This window comes from Pieris brassicae, chromosome 7 (assembly GCF_905147105.1).
Source record: "Pieris brassicae chromosome 7, ilPieBrab1.1, whole genome shotgun sequence".
NCBI classification, from domain to species: domain Eukaryota; kingdom Metazoa; phylum Arthropoda; class Insecta; order Lepidoptera; family Pieridae; genus Pieris; species Pieris brassicae.
In genome coordinates this window covers 13,414,478-13,434,681 of record NC_059671.1, presented here as the reverse complement: position 1 = coordinate 13,434,681, position 20,204 = coordinate 13,414,478, and positions in this window count along the sequence as shown.

Genomic DNA, 20,204 nt, shown 5'->3' with positions numbered 1-20,204 from the left:
AAACTATTATTATTAAAAGAGAACCGAAAAATCCATACTCTATTAGACTATTATATTAATATAATCTATTACAACTACGATAGCATAATTAACCACTATAACGGTTCAGCTTAACTTATACAAATTTTGGTTATAGATATAAATCTGTATAAAAAGGCCTAATAAAAATTTCCCGTAACTTGAAACTCAATAGTCTCCATGACGTGTCTCATGAATTAAAACTAGCCTTAAGTAGATCTTCCTCAAGAACCTTTCTTACCTATGTACGTGATGCGACTTACCAACAAATATTATGTATTTATAAGAAATTGGAAACTCACAAAGTCACTTGAACAGAAGTGGACAGAATTTATAATGTTCTGTATTTTTAGGGCAAGTTGATAAGGGGTATGTCTACCGTCACCTGCGTTGTAGAAATCGAACCTAGGAAACCCGAAGATTATATGTTGCGATGATCGTTAATCGGTCATAGAATAGATACTAAATAACAGACTTTATTATTAATACAAAAGTCAGAATTATCTTTTATTATGTCCTTCAAGTGTCCGTACCGATTTTTAAAGGGCGGCAATGCACTTTGCTAATGCCTCGTAATCGAGGGACAAGCTGACATTGTCAGTTTCCATGGTCGATAACACTAACATCAGAATCCAGCAGCCCGTTTTCCCCCGGAACTATACAACCGTTTTAACATTGTACATATGTCGTCACATCGAGCATATTTAGATGTTGCATACAACGTTTTTATATGATAACAGATGCGCTACGACACGTTGTAGATTTGAGTCCAGACAACTCCCGTCCCTGTGTGAGCAAGTTTCAATTAAGGTACAAGGATCTTTGAAAAGCCGAAAATTGAACTTTTAAACAGCGAAAATGTCGTTCTCACTGTTTATTGCATTAATATTTTTTGTATATTCACACTTCAGCTTTATCGACGTGTAAGAAATCAACTGAGACATCAACCCTCCAAACGGCGGTCGGTCGTTTTCGCCCTCGCAAACAAATCTCGTAACCCTTTGTAGATGTTTATTGGGACCCGTTTCGTCCCAACACGAAACATTGTGATCGCCAAAAGGTTTGATTGAAACTATACGGCCTTCGTTATAGGCCTGTAAACTCGTTTGTACGTAAATAACGGGTTTATATTTTAACTGACTTCTGACTTGGATAACATCATTCACATTCGAACAGCGTTACCAATTCTAATAACATTGAAATGCGATACGCTGTTAACGGAGGCTTAAAGGATTTCGCCATATATTTGCCGTTACTGTATAAATTGTATACATTTTTTAATTGATTGCACTTCTATTTAGATATATATATATTGCACTTCTATTTATATATTATATATACTCCTAAGTATTGTCTACCATTGTATAGTGTCTGGCAATGCGAAGTTTATTCAGGATCGAAAAGGGTGCCAGTGTTTAGCGAAAGATAAGTAAGAAAACACTTTTTAAACGGATTGAAGCTATGTTTGGCGTGCTTTTGAGAGTGCGTGGTCACGGTGACTGAAGACAAAAGGTGTTGAATGTCAAAAGTATCACAGCACAAAAAGATAAGTAGTAAGCCAATGACCGGCATCGCTAGAACCCACAGCCACCAACCTTGCGCGGTATGTTATTGAAAATTAATTAAATTAATTAATATTATATTTACTTAATGTAGAATGTAAAAAAATTAATAGCTTAAACTAATTTACTATTAATTAATAGTCTAAATATTCTATAACGTTTTGACAATATGTTTCTGTATCCGAGATACCGCACTTGCACTTATATTCAATACACTAGGTTTAGTAACTCAAAAGGTTTAGTAATCGTTAAGCGTCTTGATGCCATTGTAATTTAAAGTTTAAGATATAAATTCATGGGACTGGTCATTCACGAAGAAGATAAAATAGAGCAAAACAAAGAATAACTTCTATAATAATAATAATGCTTTATTACCATCACAATATCACAAAACAGTAGAATATTATCAATAAAGAACAATATCAGAAAATATTGAAATGGGTGGTCCTACTGCTTAAAGCAGTGTCTTTTAGAAAACCAAAACGTAAAAATACTTTTTTCAGAATGTTTGCAAAAACATTTAATTACAAAAAAAACCCGAGGTTATATTTATTCCACGGAAATTATTTTATGCACCATGTTAGTAATACATACTACATAATTTTACTTTCCTGAAATAGATAGCAAAACCATAATGTTTAGATTGTAATTCTACCAAAAAATCATAAGAATCAATGCGACATGTTTAACAACAAATAGAGAGTAGTAATAATCACCAGCGTCATAATATTTGCTCGAAAAGAGTAGTATATATTACGACGTAGACATTGGTGAAAATGTGTCACGCTGTATACCGGCGACATCCCTAGGGCTCCTAATGTGGAGCTAGCCCTCTATGCCGATGACACCGCTCTCTATACCACTCACAAAGATAGAGGTGTCATCGTGGACAGACTCCAGACCGCTACCACGTCGTTAGGCGAATGGTTTCGGAAATGGGGCTTCCAAATAAATCCCGAGAAAAGCGTAGCAGTTGTCTTTGCCAGGGGCAACTCCGGTGCCAACGCTAGGGATAAATTTCACCTCAAGACAGAGGTAACCCTATACGGGCAAGCCATCCCATGGCAAAAGTCCGTCAAATATCTAGGAGTCACGCTCGATAGCGGCATGTCTTTCCGTAAGCACATAGCCGCCGTTCGCAAGAAGGCCTATTTTGTCCTCTCTCGCCTCCATTTCCTCCTAAATAAAAGGAGTCACATGTCTCTCAGACACAAGGTGACCCTGTACAAGGCCTGCATCCGACCGTGCATGACTTACGCTAGCGTAGTCTTTGCGCATTGTGCCCCCTCCCATATTCACCGGCTACAGGTGCTTCAGTCGCGATTCATGAGAATCGCGACCGGTGCGCCCTTCTATGTGAGAAACGTCGATCTCCACCACGACCTGGAGCTCCCTACCATAGCCCAATGGATGAAGTTGGCGTGCGCACGCCACTTTGACAAGGCTAAACACCATCCCAATCCGCTGGTGCGTAATAGCATCAACTATTACCCCTTCCCGACAAAAAGGGCTCGTAGGAGGCCCCGACACATTCTAACGGATCCGGACGATCCAATTACTGTAGCAAACAATAAATTAAATGCCGCCCGCGCGGCCAATAATAAAAATAGAAATTCACAGATTAGGGTAAAAAACCGCCTTCACCGGGGAAGGCGAGGACCATTACTTCGCACTTCGCTCACTCCAGTGAGCTTCCGTCCTGCCTTTCAGGCGATTGACCACCCCGCGACGGCCCAAGCCGAGGTTCGAGTCTCACAGGAGACGCCCTTGCGCTAGCCGCGGGATAAAACGCCATTCTGGCCGAGCTACGCTCGCCAAAACAGCCCGAGCTGAGCTGTAAAGGCCCTTAAGGCCAACAGCGAGATTCCATTCTCAAAAAAAAAAAGGTGAAAATGTGCCGTCCTTATGTGCGGTTAGGCCAGGTTCACACGGCATTGTCCTGCTTTTTTGCAGTATATGTAACGGATAATAGAGGCGCATACACACAATAGCAGTTTTCCCACACTGTTCGTTTTTACACGAATAAAAATCTACCATATGTACATCCAGCTTATTGTACGTTAAATAAAACGAATAAAAAAAACGTCCAGGGCAATGCCGTGTGAACCTGGCCTTACTGTATATATAGACGGTAATTATATTTAATCTTTTCAATTTTTAATTTATTTCATTAATTGTAGCACACCCATTTGGAATTCGAGGACTTCATCATCGTCATACTTATCTAATGATGGTAATATCCCATTAAAAATGAAAGGTCCCGATTCATTGGTTTAGATTCGTTATTTGAATAAGAATCCATAAATTTCATCATCTTCGCATCTACAGGACTAATCATATTTTTTACAGATCTTTTAGGTACACGATTAGGTATTGGGCTCTTTGCCTCCATTGTGTTATGTGTCTTTATAGAGTTTTCCAACAATACGTGCCACCCGTACAAAAGACGCTCAGGTATTAAACGCTTCTTCGGTTGCTATTCGATAAAAAACGTATGACATCGTGTCGTGTGAAGGAGACAAAGCTATACCATATGCCACTGCGAACCGAATACGTCAAAGTTCATTCGATTTGCTTAACAAGTCCGTTGAGTATGCGTTTAAACGTATAAGCGGTACACGTGTTTTTGCAGTACAATCGACGTGTGAATGGATCTATGTACGTTGTATGGTCACTATTTATACGTTAAGACGTATACTGCAAAAAAACGTGCAGGACAATGCCGTGTGAACCCAGCCTGAAACAATCGTAAAACTCTTAAATTACAGTTATAAACATTTAATTATTTTTTAACTATTTATACTAAATACATAACAACATATTTGAAAATAAAAAAATTTTGCTTTTACGACTTTTTTCCCTGGTGCAAGCGATATAAAACTTCACGACCTTATCCACTGGGGCTTCTGGACAGTCAGTGGTTAAACTGATCGAAAATCCTTTTTTAGGTTAGAGGAACTGTTCACTATCCTTCCACAACAATATTATAATGACTCAATTCTCTTTATGTACTTTGTCCGCTAAAATTTATATCAATTATAATTTAGATCGTCTTACTTAAAAATCTTCAAACTATGCATATTTTGAGAGCCTGAATTCATTTTCACGTTGTTACTTCATTTGTTTATGTATTACCATTTACAATGGCTTTATTTCCGAGTCTAAACAATTGATATTCTGTTTATTCATTTGTTTATAACTTTATTACAGTTCTCGTAAAAATTCAATCTTGGAATGGAGGCTTCGCAGTAAAAGCTGTTCGCGCAATCAGAGAGTAAGGGCGAATGAAAAATTTATCAACCCAAAATGTGTAATTTCACAGTTATAACAGGACTATTTCAGTTTATTTTAGCGAGATGAAATTTTTTAGCGTTTACGTTTTGAAGAGTGTTTAATGAAATTTTTGTTCGCTAAACATTGGTTATAAAAATTCCATATATTTTTTGTCATACATATAGTTTAACAAAATTAATACACAACAAACAAAATTGAAACACAAGGAAGTGAGTAAGGTCAAAGAATTTTTATCAAATACGACTCATATTCATGTGACACACTGTTTTCAACCAAGAAATATTATTGTTTTATTATAATTGATAAATACAGTTTTCAAATACACAAATATCGATTTACGGAAGCAATCCATTTTCTTGGTACATTTACGCACTCAACAGTATAAAGTATCTCCATTTTGAATAGCGGGAGGCTCAAGAGTGCCAATTTAATATCAGACATGTGTGTATGGTTAGCAAAACAGTTAAAATTATAAATTAGATGTATGTTAGGGACAAGTATGATTTCACGAGCTGGTGAACCACTGTTTCGGACTCGTAATTAAGGCATGGACATCATAAGGGAACTGTTTTGTTTTAATTCAACGTAAGAATTCGATCAGTGTTCTTTACCTAACGGTCTGCTTGATTCGCTGTCCAAATCCTTTCAGCGATTAAAACTACTAAGCCATTATCACTTCCACAGCAAGTAATAATAATTAAGTCAAATTTATAAGAATTTCAATGTCAAAGTAAGTAATCCAGAGTATGAATTGTGTGAAATGTGAGTACTTAATGTTTATTTATTTAGTAATCCCACAGTTAACATAAATTATACATAATAAAAAACAGTTATATTAAAGATATAGCCACTATGAACTACATAATATAGAAATGGTTCAAACAGTTCAAAAGGAGGAAATCAATAAAAAATATTAAATACATTTACGTCGGGTTTTACGTGAGGGTGTGTATTTGGGATGTGCTAAAAATGAACATGATTTAGCGTTATGGATATTGTTAATACAATGGAATCTCTATAACTCTATCCTCATTGAGTCAAAATCCTCCTTAGAAAAAGTTGCCACTAAGCCCCTTAATACGCGGTATCTCGAATTATTTAGACTTTGTAACTCGAACAAAATGTTATGTTCTAGGAAGTATTGATAATACACATTTATTAACAATACTTTAACTCGATAACTCGAATTTAAAAAGGAGATTCTGTGAGTCGTATTTAGTAAAATATATAACATCTTACTTGAAATTCTCTGAAATACGTAATAGCAATAAAATGAATGTTTGAGTTTGAGGAGGAGTTTTATGAATGTATTCATAAAATTTCTAAGTAACGCGGCTGTGAACTTTATGTTTATAAAAAATCTGCAAATAGTTTAAATCAAAAGAAGATACCGGTTTTTTTAAGTGTTAAGAACTAAAGTTGAATTGTTATAAAATTCTGTACAAATCGAAGATTATACTTAGAAATCGCGCTTCTGTATACCTAAATTTTGCAAGTGAAATCATATTATGTATCTCGAAGTTCTTCTTAAGTTCTTAAAAACGTAGTTAACTCGATTTTTTTTTTGGATTTTCCTTGACATTCGAGTTATAGAGATTCCACTCGACTTATTTTAAGCATATTCCACGATAGCTTAATCAAAAGAAGATACCGGTTTTTTTAAGTTCCACCCGTATCACCTCGACGTCCGACGTTCCACGACTGAGCGTTTTTCAAGGCAATTTTTGCCGCGCACCACCGCTATGTGGAACCAGCTGCCCACTGAAGTATTTCCGAACCAATTCCACTTAGGGTCCTTCAAGAAAAGAGCGTACAAATTCTTAAAAGGCCGGCAACGCACTCGCGAGCCCTCTGGCATTGAGAGTGTCCATGGGCGGCGGTATCACTTAACATCAGCTGAGCCTCCTGCCCGTTTGCCCCCTATTTTATTTAAAAAAAAAAGTTAATAGTGGTCGTTGTGTATCCGGGCTATGCGACACAATTATACATTTTAATATAGAATATTTTATATCTAAAAATACAATGTCAAATCTGATAATTTGCTATCCTGTAGATAATATATATTATTGTTATTTTTTTCTATAAATTTCTATTTTTTTTATCTATTTGTTATATATATATGCGTATAAAGTAAGCAATATGCATAATAGTTATTAATGAATCGGACTTATACCTGTTATTTTAGAACGATTCATCGCAAATATATTAAAAATGTCTTTGTGTTGCTAACGGTACATATAGCGAGATTTTTATTTAATAACATTAGAACATGGGTACTTCGTGTAGATTTTTTGCTATTGTGAGCAATTTATGATATGAAAAAGTGTTTTAAAGAGGATTTGGAGTATCTATACAACAATCTTATCGTATTGTTCGCAGGATAGAGAAAATGTGTGTTGTGGTCGAATTTTATATTAAGTAATGTATTAAGTATGAGCAATGAGGTTTTATATTTTTTTATGCGGTGTATTGGATGGCACGCCCCGACTGTCTAGAAGGTGCCTATGCGGTTTGCTTGTAGTGCCTACCTTTTTCAAATTTCTATACTGCTATTAGAATAGATGACATACTATTCAGTGTACGTCCATTTAGATACACACAACAACAAGACACGACATTTAATAATATATTACCAATGTCATTGAAGTTTCTATAACCAGCATTTACAAATTTAATTATGTGAGAATTTGCACGCAATTCGAATTTCCAATAAATTTTATTCGAAACCCGAGTTAATTTAATTTTAAATTCACTTTTTTATTTTTGTGAAATTGTGGTAGTTTTTTGCGCCATTTATAAACTGAAAATTCGTACAATTTTCCAATATGAACCTACCTACGTGTACGGGCCTAACACTGCTTGCATAAACACGGTCCATTATTGGTTCAATCGTTTTGAATTTGGAAATGTTGAGTTGAAGAACGAGCCGGTAACCATTGGCAACAACGATGTATTGAAGACTATAGCGGAAGCGGATCGAACTCAATCTAAGGCTGAGCTTGCTGCGGGCCTTGTAGGTCATGTTCAAAAAATTTTGAATAGACCATCAGCGAGACTTACGCGTCGCAGCAGGCAGAACACTACTTCATCGGCATAGAAACGAGAGAATATTAAATCAAAGTTTTAGGATATAATTCATACGAACTTCCTAGGGATTTAGCTGTAATCAAATTTGGTTTAAGCGTAATTAAAAACGAAACGGAAAGCGCATATTTGCTGAGAGAGATCATGAGACTGTACGTTCGGGACAATTATTACCGCTGCCGGAAACAAAACCTATTTGCTGTGCGTTCGGCTCGCACTGTCCAGCGTCAACAAGCTCCCATTCCTCGGTTACTCTCGCTGCTTAATGGGTTTCTCCACACTTCACCGGAGAGCGACCTATTTGTGAAGCGTATGGGGGTAATATACTGTGATTTAAAAATATACTTGGAAAATATTAGAGGATAAATAACGATAAGAGTGTAAGTAACTTAATTGTAATTTATTTTAGTTTTATGTTATTTTTAGTTAGAATTTGGCCATGCATGGGCTGTAAATAAATAAATAATAAATTGTTACCAGCGTTCGTGTAAGTAGGTGGACCTGGATACAGCACTTCATCAGTCCGCTAAAAAAAGATTACTCATAGGAAGATGGAGTGCCTGGTGGACCAGCTTCTTACCAGGAACCTATCAAAGTATTATCGAACCATTTCACCTGAGATCGTACAAATTCCAAAGACCAGCAACGCACTTCCGGCAGTGTTCATGTGCTTTTATAATATTTTAATATCATGTGTGCATCCTGCCCGGTCTCGTTAAATAAAAAAGTCTGCCTCAGAAGCTATGCCGCAATCTAGACGAAATCAATTATGCAGATGAAAAACGATTGTCAAGAGTAGACACTGCCTCCAGGGAAATTATGTGGACGTACTGAGGTCAACGGCGTGGAAGATATTCGCGAGAACTGTCTCATTTTTTAAAATTAGACCTAGGCTTTCTAGGTATACCAAATATTATATCAACTGAACTATTGTAATGCACTATTAATAATAATAATAATACAGTGGCGCTACAACCCCACATGGGTCTAGACTTTGGATTGAATCCGTTCCTTTGATCATTTTTATTTCATAGACAAGTAGTTGATGAGATGTAAGTATTTAAAAGATCAGCTTACAACTTACCTTAACAACAAGGTTGTATAAAAGAAGAAAACGAAGTTAAAGTTAACAGTAAACCAGTTTTGATAATATCAAAATCGTTTAAATATCAATAAATATATACAGAGGGCCCAGAATCTAGATTATCTGGCAGCCTCTCGATCGCTGAATGTCGCTCTCTAGATTAAACAAATATAACCCTCTGATAAATGCACCTAAGAATGTTTAGACATGGACACTTATTCTTAATATGAAATACCTTGTCAGACAAATTTTTGTTAAGTGCCGTGTCTATGAAGTTAGCAGAGCAGAGAAGTAGATTTCTAGTAGCAGACACAATAGCTCTATAGTTCTTAATAGTTTTTAGAAAGAGCTCTGGACGTTTAATTCCAGAAGTCATTTTTTAAAATGGTAAATTGCTCTGCCAGGCCATCCCTGCTGTGATAAGCAGAGCATTTCTTATCGAGCATTCTTATATACTACACAAAGAACGATCATTACGAGAATACTACGTTCAACATTTCTAGTGTTTTTTTGCAACCGTGGCCACAGCGACACCATAAAATTTGAGATTAATTAAACATCAATTTCAAAATAAATTAAAATATAATTTATTCATATAGGTAATATCACCACTATGTGGAACCAGCTACCCCCCGAAGTATTTTCGAACCATGTCAACTTAGGGTCCTTTAAGAAAAGAGGGTACCAATTCTTAAAAGGCAACGCACTTGCGCGCCTTCTGGCAATGTGAGTGCCCATGGGCGGGCGGTATCACTTAACATCAAATGAGTCTCCTGTCCGTTTTCCTTCTGTTACATAAAAAAATTACACTTATGAGATTTTTAGTTAGACAAACAAGGTCTGAATTAAATTTAATAAACGATTCAAATAACAAAGAATCTTTAAAATATTTTTTACACGGCGCTGTATTGGTATTGTTTACGTTACAGCGCAGAGAAATAAATATTATAGTGTAAAAGAGGTCGCTTCTAAATATTTGAAAGTCTACATTGCCACCAGCTTCGTAATATCCAGCAATATCAATACTGCAGCCGAACCTGAGAAATGAACTTCGCCTCCTCTATATTACTCCGCCTTTAATATCAGAGCCTACACTTCATTTTGACATTATTTAATTATTCCACCAGAAAATATTACATTTCGTAACTGTCTTTCATGACCAGTAGTTGTACCATTAACTCGAATGTTTTTTTCTGGAATGGAAGTTAATAATAATATTATTAATAACTTAACAATTTGTTTGTATTGGAACGATGAAGTTTGTTTCAAATATATCAGTGGTGCTTCAACCTTTTTAGGTCTGAGCCTCAGATTTATGATTTTTTTATGTAATAGTTTTCGGTCTAAGGCAAGCCAGTTTCCTCACGATGTATTCCTTCAGCGTTCGATGCTAAATGCACATAGAAAAAAAGTACATTGGTGCATAGCAGGGGAAAGAACCTACGAACTCGGACACTAGGCCAACACTGCTTAAAAAAATTCATATATTCAAGTTAAATGTCTCCGAAGAACTTCCCTTCTGAGAGGTTAAAAAAAACCTTTGTGGTAGTAACTGAGTACAATCAAGAGTACCTCAGTGGTATCAACCTAGGTATTTCAAATCTTATCAAACATATGTTTAAAAATAAATGCATCGTAATATTGCTGCCTCTGCTAACATAAAGAATCTGAAATACCTTCGTCTTCTTTCTAAGAAACTCTCTTCTTTTTAAAGAAAACAGCATCATAATCATCAAATTTATTTTAGGAGTTAAAACAGGGATGACCAAATATTGTATGTTTCTATACACGGCAGTTTGGAGGCACGGCAGTGCACCCACCAAGTAGAGCAAAAAGCGGCAAGGCCGTACCATCCTTTTCAACAAACGGTTCAGACCATTTAGACCCCTTATAACTGAGTTGACAACTTATTACGGTAGAACTACGTCGCTAGTCTTTTTTTTAACTTATGTATTTGGTCGTATAAACTTACATGCGACCGTCTAGGTAGTATACCTTACTTATAGCCTAGTATTAACACAATGCAAATCTCTTTTTAAAGCTTTAAAGCCCACACATTGTGAGCAGCGATCAAACGAAGCGTGTCTCTTTATCAGTATGTCTGCGTCTATCTACGGAAATGAGATTTTTGCCTTGCGAACGAGCCAATTTAACCTAACGTGTTTTAAATAAACTCACAATTGCCGACTTCATTCTATTTCATTTACTACTATTGTTTGCATAGGATTTTTAATACTAATCCAAATACCAAAATATTGCTTGTTTTTTTATAGGTTTTTTATTTGTTACGATAGAACATTAAATGGCACGAATTCCTTTTCTAAAATAATACATTTTATTATACCCTTCACGTTGTGCATTTAGTTTTGTTTGTCAGTCTGTGGAAAAGACGCTAGCTTTGGTTGTCTATGTATTTGTCTGTCATTTTTCATTTGAATAAGAAGTGTTTGTTATGAGTACATTTTGAATTGATTATAAAAGAAATAGAAAAAGAAAAGTGATTTTCAACTGAAATAACAAACTCTAAATGTTGTTTAGTTAAATAAATATTTTTGCAACACATTTGAGTTTAACTTTCTTATATATAACAAAATAAATGCTATATGTTTGGCCATATAGCTAGAAGAGAACCGAATGGTCTCGACAAGCTGGTAAAGGTAGAGAGGAGTGATGGCAGGAGAAGTCGGGTTCGATCGCCTTCTTATCCGCCCGTCTGTCTGACCAAATCAAGACAATTATGGGTCCCCACATCCCTAATGCACTGAAACAAACTGAGGTTGTATGGAGGCAGCAAGTCGACGTATCGGTTAGGGATTTTCAAGACAGGCACGACTTTCAGTAATGAAGACTGCGGAGAAGAACAGAATAAATATCAGCGCGATTAATGACAGTTTTAGTAGAATACGAACGAGTCTTTTTATAGTCAACGTCACCTTGAAATACGCTTAGTGGTCTTAGTTATTAGATCAGTAGTGCTTGTGAAAACCACGAAAAAGTGGTACTCCTTGCCCCCTACTCCCCAAAAGATTTCAACCAGGGGCAGCTCAAAAGCCAACCTAGGCAGGCGTCCTCAGATGTGCGAACATCTGTGCAGATCTGTGTCAAAAACGGGTAAAAAATACAATTAACCCAAATCCAAAAAATGATAACCAATCGTAAACAACTTCTCAACCTGTCCTATACTGACACGAAAAGTATTCTTAGAAATTATAAATTATGTAGAAATTATTATCTTAGCAAATGGAGTAACTAGCTGCCCTACAGGGAATCCTGGTGTAAAGGCTAGTGCACTTTCTCTTTTAATATTTATGTGTAATAACGTTTTTTTATCTTTCTTTTCTTTTGTATTCGTGTGAATGTTTCAAGGGATAAATGAGGCTTAATTATTAGATTTTAAACTCAGGATTTGAACCGAACAAACAATGTTAAAAATCTGGTCTTAGATATTTAACAGTATGACCCTTAGTTCATCGAAAAGTCTGTGGCACGACTTTTTATCGTATTACACTGTCAGTACTTCGTTGCATTAAGTCATAATGACTAGTATATAGGGCTGACAAAACAATGAATTAACTTCATGAAACAAAACACCATAAATCAAGTGGTAAGTAAGGGAAATCTCGACAGAACGGTAATCTTCCCTTGAAAAGGTTCGCGTGCTTGACTCAAGAGACAAGTGCCCTGTAATGGATATCTATTAGCCACAGACGCAAAGAAATCTTATAGGGCTGTCACTATTTTGATATTATCAATAAAAGTTTCGTATATTATTTGCGGTACTAGCTTCTCAACCTACGCCGCACTTTTAATCCAGTGAAAATATGCGATTATGCTTATTTATTTCTTGTTAATTAACAACTAAATCAGTTTTTAACATTGTTTTAACTAAAAAAAAATTGAGTCTTTCAGCAGTGTGTACAATTTGATAGAAAGATGCGATTGATGTAGTTTTAAGAGAGCTATGAACCTTATTGGTTCCTGAATTTCTGTCTGGTCCTGAACCAAAAACTTCTACAATCTCATTGTAATATATAAATTTTACATTCATTAAAATATAAAAACAATCAGTGGCGCACTACAACGTTTTTATAAATGGGCCTAAGATTTATTTATCAGTTTCATGATCATTTGATTAATATGTATGCAAATAGGTGCTCAGCCTTCTGTGCATGACGGACGCCATCGAACACTTCTCAACATTTAGCTAGTAATATTTAAATGCTCAAATTAAAAAAAAACTGATTAGTTCTCATATACGTATTAAATATACATTTCATGACATAATATGATCTCTACATGTTGGACCTATAGTTATTTTTATATCGTTATTGGCCAGATTTTTTGACCTTGGCTAGATTTTGGCTTGTAATAGAAAAAAATGTTCGCGTATGTTTTTTTTAGCACCAAAAAATTCAGGGTACATCGGGATCCTGCCATACATCAGCATGTACCTTATAATTATAACTGTTTCTCATATCGTATTTAGTATTTACGATTTTAATACATCGACAGCCCTAATAGAAAAGTCCTTCCATTACGACGATTTCCGACACTCGTGGCTGACGCAGCTACGCAAGCACTTACCAGATCAAAGAGCCTATTTGTACCACTGGGTCAAGTCAAGGACAGGTCTTTGATAGTCCTAGGCTATACCTATGTCTGCTAACAAGAATTTTATTCGAAAAGTAGTCATTGTATTTTGTAAATCTATAGAGAATAAAAATGTACGCGTTTGAAATCAAACACTATAGGCTTCAGTTAAACCATTATTCGCCAGGCGGGAAACACCCAGAAATGTGTATGAGAATAACCATGGTTTATCACGTGACCGTACAAATTTGTTCGGCTGTAACGAACAACAAACAAAGTGATTTTGTTTCAAACCCCAAAAAATGTATAAAAATGAGTATAAGCAATAGCTTTGCAACGTTGTCTAAAAACGTTTGAAAAAAATCTAGGTTAAAAATGTTTATTATCCATAATTGTGGTTAATGCAAGAAAAAAAAAGCTCCTGCTAAAAAAATCATAGCAAAAAAAATCATACACTGACGACAATTAAAAAAAAGTGTAGAAAAGGACTTTCAATATATTTATTAAATTAATAATAAAATGCCTTAGAATTTACAATCGCGTATGCAAATGCTGTATGATTATTTACTCGCTCGACACGCTTTAAATACCATCCTTGCATCCGTGAATTTTAAAAATTTAAAGGAAAGAGATTTGGAGTATTAAGTCCCTTTTGCATTTTTGTACATAAATAAATTCGATCACAAACAGCTGGTTTTGGAAAACAATAGAAAGCTCTTAGCAAATTAGCCACTTCTTTTCCGAGAGCAGATTGTATGTAATCCGATGTTATTCAACGTGATTACTTGTGACTGGAAGTCGGATTGCGTTTCGCATATGGTACGAGTGGTAAGCGATAGCGTGAACGACCGCTATATATATATCACTAATAGCAGTGCTTAGTTGCTTCAGCGGGCGACTTTCATCCTTAAGGTTCTAACCCCGTCTGTTAACCTATGGACCTTCTATCTATATGCGCATTTAACAATCGCTCGAACGGTTAAGGAAATCATCGCGATTAACTTGTCTTAGACCCAAGAAGTCGACAGCGTGTGGCAGTCGAGGCCGATCACCTACTTGCCTATTAGATTGACAAATGATCATGAAACAGATACAGATATCTGATACCGAGACTTCAAAAGGTTGTAGTGCTGATCAATTTTTTTTTAAATAATCCTTAGAATTTTTTTTTAGATTTTTTTAGATCCTTTAAAGGACATAGTTTCTGCTCGAGAGTATTTCTCACATGATAGCGATATAGAGTGCCATTACCGCTGACATAAGAAGCTGATAAATGCGATTGCTGTGTGGATTCACTGGATCATTGTAACTTTTCCTTTACTGATGAGAGTTCGGTCCCACTTTGGTGAGTGGCAATGATATATCTCTTCTGGAAGTTTCCTCTGAATAAATAAATCTTTAACTTGAATAGAGAAAGTGAAACATTTAGATCGATTAATTATAAAAATAAGCACAATCAGCCATATAAAAATAGGCATGCAAATGTCATATAATAAGAACATTAGCATAATAATAAGTTATTTTTGTCAAACTTATGGTCCAAATACTCATCCCCGCATGAAGGCACCTTAAAAATGTAATTACCATTCTTCAATGGCTGACTATGCGAATTTTTTTTTGATATATTTCATGTTTTTTTATCACTCTCTGAGAGCAACAATGCAAATATATTACATTATTAATGACACAAGTTACTTTATTTTATTTTATACATACGCTGGTCGGACGTGAAAATCGGTAGGTAGAGCTTTCTATTTTTAGATTTTGGAGAAATATATAAAACGCTTATAACTTAGACAAAATAAAAGATAAGGAATAAAGTAAACAGTACACACAAGCGTTGTTGGCAGTTCGGTTTATTTTCTACGCTTCTACCGTACCGTAAAATATTCATTTCATCTCAGTATATCAAGGATAATAATTGATTTCTATACAATTTTGTGATGAAATTAACAAACTAAAATTATGGCGTGCATGTGACATACATTATTTAAATATCTACTTCCTTTTATTCCCAAAATGGAAGCACCACTACCACCAACTGGTCCTGCAAACTTTTCTGGTAGAAATATGTTTTTCTTGATTCTATGTCATATTATATCGGACTTACCTGAAATGGGTTCAGTGACTAAATCTTGAAACTAAAGCAGAGAACCGACTTTCTACTAACTTATGATCCCGATTCGGGGATTTCTGTACGCTGGGAAGCCACAGCTACGCATTCCAGGACCACGTGGGCGAATGATTCCTCTGCGCTGAAAGAGCCTCTGCATAAGGGTGTGTCTGTCGCGCGAAGGACATAGAGAGGTTTATTAATGAGACAGTGGGCCATAACTACGAACAGTTTTAAAGACTGACAATTTTTAATTTCTATAATAACTGACCATATGATCAGTACGCACTGTCCCATACCCCATTTAACAGAAATCATTACCTTTCATAGTAGAATTGATGAACCCTTGTTTCCGCCCCTTGTCAATTGTCCGGAAATAGTGGCGTTGTATTTACTACTTCCGGCTCGGGGGATGGCGGGAAACCAATTAATAACTTTTATCGCTTCCGATGTTGGCGTCTCGAACAATTAGCACAGCTATAAAAATCTTCACAGCTGATTGGGTCCACGGGTCAAGTACATAGCTGTGGGAAAATGGATATGACTTGGAAATTTTTAATATTGTTTATAGGGCTTAGCTTTGTGACTGCATTTCGCTATGGCAAGTGACAGGTATCCTTGTCTGTCAACTGTTCACAGAGTCAAACGTGTCACAATCCAAAGTCTTAGATAACATTTAAAGGCCGACTTTTACCTCTTCCTATGGTATTAATAGATTAAAATACATTTTTTAATATAAAAACTACTACTTTTATTTTTTTCATTTATTCACACTTCGTTGCATTGAAATATAACACAATACATGAAAATTATAAAATATGCAACTGGCGGCCATATCGCTAACAAGCGATTTCTTCCAGGCAACACTAGCAAGGGAAAAACTAAAAAAAGAAAAATGATGAGTACCTAACGTGCAAGTGCATAACCAAATGTTATATAAAAAAATTAGAAAACTTTAATCTTTAGATTATACAATAAAAATATTAATAACCAACTAAAAACTAAAAAGAAAATAATACTTATGAAAAAAACTTTGATAATAGTTAATAAAAAAGTAACATTAACATGCTTAATTCTCACTAGTCTTCCAGTTCATAGTGAACTTCATAAAGTCAAGCGTGTCGGTCCAAATTCTTAGAGAATTAAAGACGGTCAGTATTTCACCTCTTCCTATTTTTTTTATTACAAAGGTTTTGGAAGTTATTTCAATGTTGTTCTGAATTCTGCAGCTAAAAGCGCATGCTTTTCTAACTATTAGCAGTATAGGCTGCGATCGGTAATCGAATGAGTGTAGCTCCGGGCGCCACAAATCTACTTACTACCTCTTTGTTGGAAGTCGCGAGACATGGAACGATAAAATGGAAGTTGGTATTTATTAAACAATCTTTGCACTACGTTTTGTTAGTTTAATATTAGTAGAAATTAACGTTCGTAGTTCCTGTAATATTATTTCTCCAATTATAAATAACTACGAAATGTTTTCTCAATTTATAGGACCATACTAATCTACATATAACGAAAATCTTTGACGACACTGGCACAGGGTTATATAAACATGCTACAAGCCTATTTAATTAAATTATTAGACGGTTTATCGGTTATTTCCCAATCATCCAGGCTCTACCGATTCCGTAAACAAAATATCAATTAAATGTAACAATAAAACTACTAAAATATGTGTTAAGTGTGTATAAAAGTATTATGAAACAGATGACATCAGTAAATCGTCATATGGGGAGAGATCACACCAATCACTCCCAGATAACAATGAGATATGTAAAAAATATTTGTACATGCAATATAAAGTACTAACATATTGAAAATAATAATGCTTATAACCATTATTTCAACGTATGCTAGCGAGCGATATAATTTTATAGATTTTTTTAACTCTTTATAAGGAATTCAAAGAAATTTGTACCGTGTATTACACCTACAATCACCAACGTGAAATTAGTGGCCTTTTGTTTTGTTTTGTTCCAGTTCCAGTTATTAGTTCTTTGGGAAACAGCCGCCACAATAAACTTATTTCATTAACAAAACCAAGGATCTTACCAAAATTATAAGTACTGGCCAGAAAAACAAAAAAAACAAAACACTGGCCAGAGAGAAAAAATTCAATACGAAACCTAAAACCGATATCCGATATTCAGTAACGTTTTATGCGACGTCAGAGATTCCTTAAAATTGTCACATTTACCATTTTCCTACATCGTTGAGTATCGTTTAAGAGCCCGAGGGAGGCCGTAATGACATCACAGCGATAGGCACTCTCGCAGCCGAAGATTTTTATCGACAATACATGCTATAGATAGTTTTTATCGGGGAACGCTTGTGTAACACGTCTAAGTAGCAAGGGAGCGTAATAAAGAAAATTTTGGTTTTGATAAAGTATAAAGACCTTTATCATAAATAAACGTTTTTTAAGGTTTTTTAAGCAGGTGACGGTTTCGGCCCCATGGCTTGACCTGGGTCCTAAATGTCGTTGTTTCGATGTCATATTATTCTAACTTTCAGAGCATATTGTTGTACAATACGCGGAATCTCTGACCCATGCCCCCATTTGGAGTTACGCTTACTTCACGCGTTCATACAGAGGCATGAATTCGGGGTTAAGCTAATTAGATAATATTGTCAAGCATTGAGTCATTGACTGTAAAACAGATGAGGACCAAAGCAGTTGTTTTTTTTTTGTGACTTAAAAAGTATAATTTTTAACCCAATAATCATTTGTTTAACGGTTAATATATTATTAAAGCTCTTTTACGGTTTTTATTTACTTGTATTTTTTATGATTTTTCGTATTCTGTGTAAGACTTAAGAAATTCCTTAAATTGTATATATTCCCAGAAGTTGGAACTTACACGAAATATATAGTAGGTATTGGTCAAATAATCGTACGTACCAGTATCAACAAACTCGCTTTTCTCGTAAAAATCTATTGTGAAGAGTATTTTCCCCAATATTAATTAGTTCCTCATACGAACAAAGAGTATAACTTTGTTGGATTCACACCACGCGTGAAACTTTTCTAATTAACTTGCTTCGACAAAAGTTTTTTCGTTAACGACGCCGGTCGAAGTAGCTTTTGTTGTAGTTTTAATGTTGTCTTATCCGTTTGATACATCCAATTTTACGCTTTCCTTTTACTCTACTGCTGGACATACATAATTTGGCCTCCACAGTAAAAATAAATGTCCTTGGTAACGGCGAGATTCAATTGTACCCAATTAGTTAAAAGCGATTCTTTATTTGCAATGCGATGTGAATTCAAGACAGACACGAGATGTCTGTTCTTGTAGTACTTTTAATTTAAATCTTAACCGAGCATATTAAAATAGTATCCAGCGGTTTGACCCCATAGCGTTGCAGTCTCTCTGCATCTTCTACCGCAATTACCACGAAGAGTGCATTACCAGCAGCATCAACGGTCGTCGAGGCAGAATACGAAATTCCAGCCGTGTCACCTCGTTCCACAACTAAGTTTTTGCTGCACAATGTAAATCCAACTGCCCACTGAAGTATTTCCCAACGAATTCCACATTGTTAAAGGAAAGAAAAGGACGTACTAATTGTACTGGCATTGACAGTGTCCATGGGCGGCGGCAGTCAACATCATTTGTTCTCTAATCTATAAAAAAATGACTCCTAAATGAACACCTTCATATATACCATCTCTGTGTATGTGACGATGTACTTTTTCTTCATCTATCGGCCCGAAGCCCTCAGTGGCTAAGGTCGAGAGATCGATCGTCGCGTTAGGTCGATTGAAAGACGAATATTGCGCATTTCTTTTATATATATCGGATTAGGTTGCTTGTAACATGACTTCTGAAAAGTTCCTTTACTTTCTTATACAAACCTAAGTACAATCCACACCGCTGGCACGTCCTTTCCATAAGTCGCTGACGGACGTCGCAATGCGCGGGAACAACGGCAAGCCCAGGTCACACTACACGCCGCTTTTCAGTTAAGAAAAGCGTTCGACATAATCTTACTATACCCCCCTTCCCCTTTAGATATTCCTCGATTACAGCTGCACCACACTGGGAAGAGAAGCTGGTGCCTAATACGACTATAGAAGTCATGTAGGATCGAGAAAATAAACGTTCAATACTGAGTATCTGCGTTCTTAATACAGGTGTGCAATGAATTTCTCTATGCAAGTATCCCTTGCTCTCACGGTAAAGGCAAACGGGAGGTAGTCGACATGTCATGCCAAGGAAGTGTCTGTAAGAGAAGGATGATCAGAAACAGATGTTTGAGGCCAAGGATTGTAGTGCCACATGTGAATCGGGGTAAATTTTAATGATCGAATAAAACACATTTTAGTAACACATCAATCTTGTTTTAAGTACAAAATTACGTAGAAGCTAACATAGAAACCATCGATAATATATGTAATGTGTCGCAGCCCACTAGCTTAATTAGCCGTTCAATTAACAGTCTAGTCTCTTTA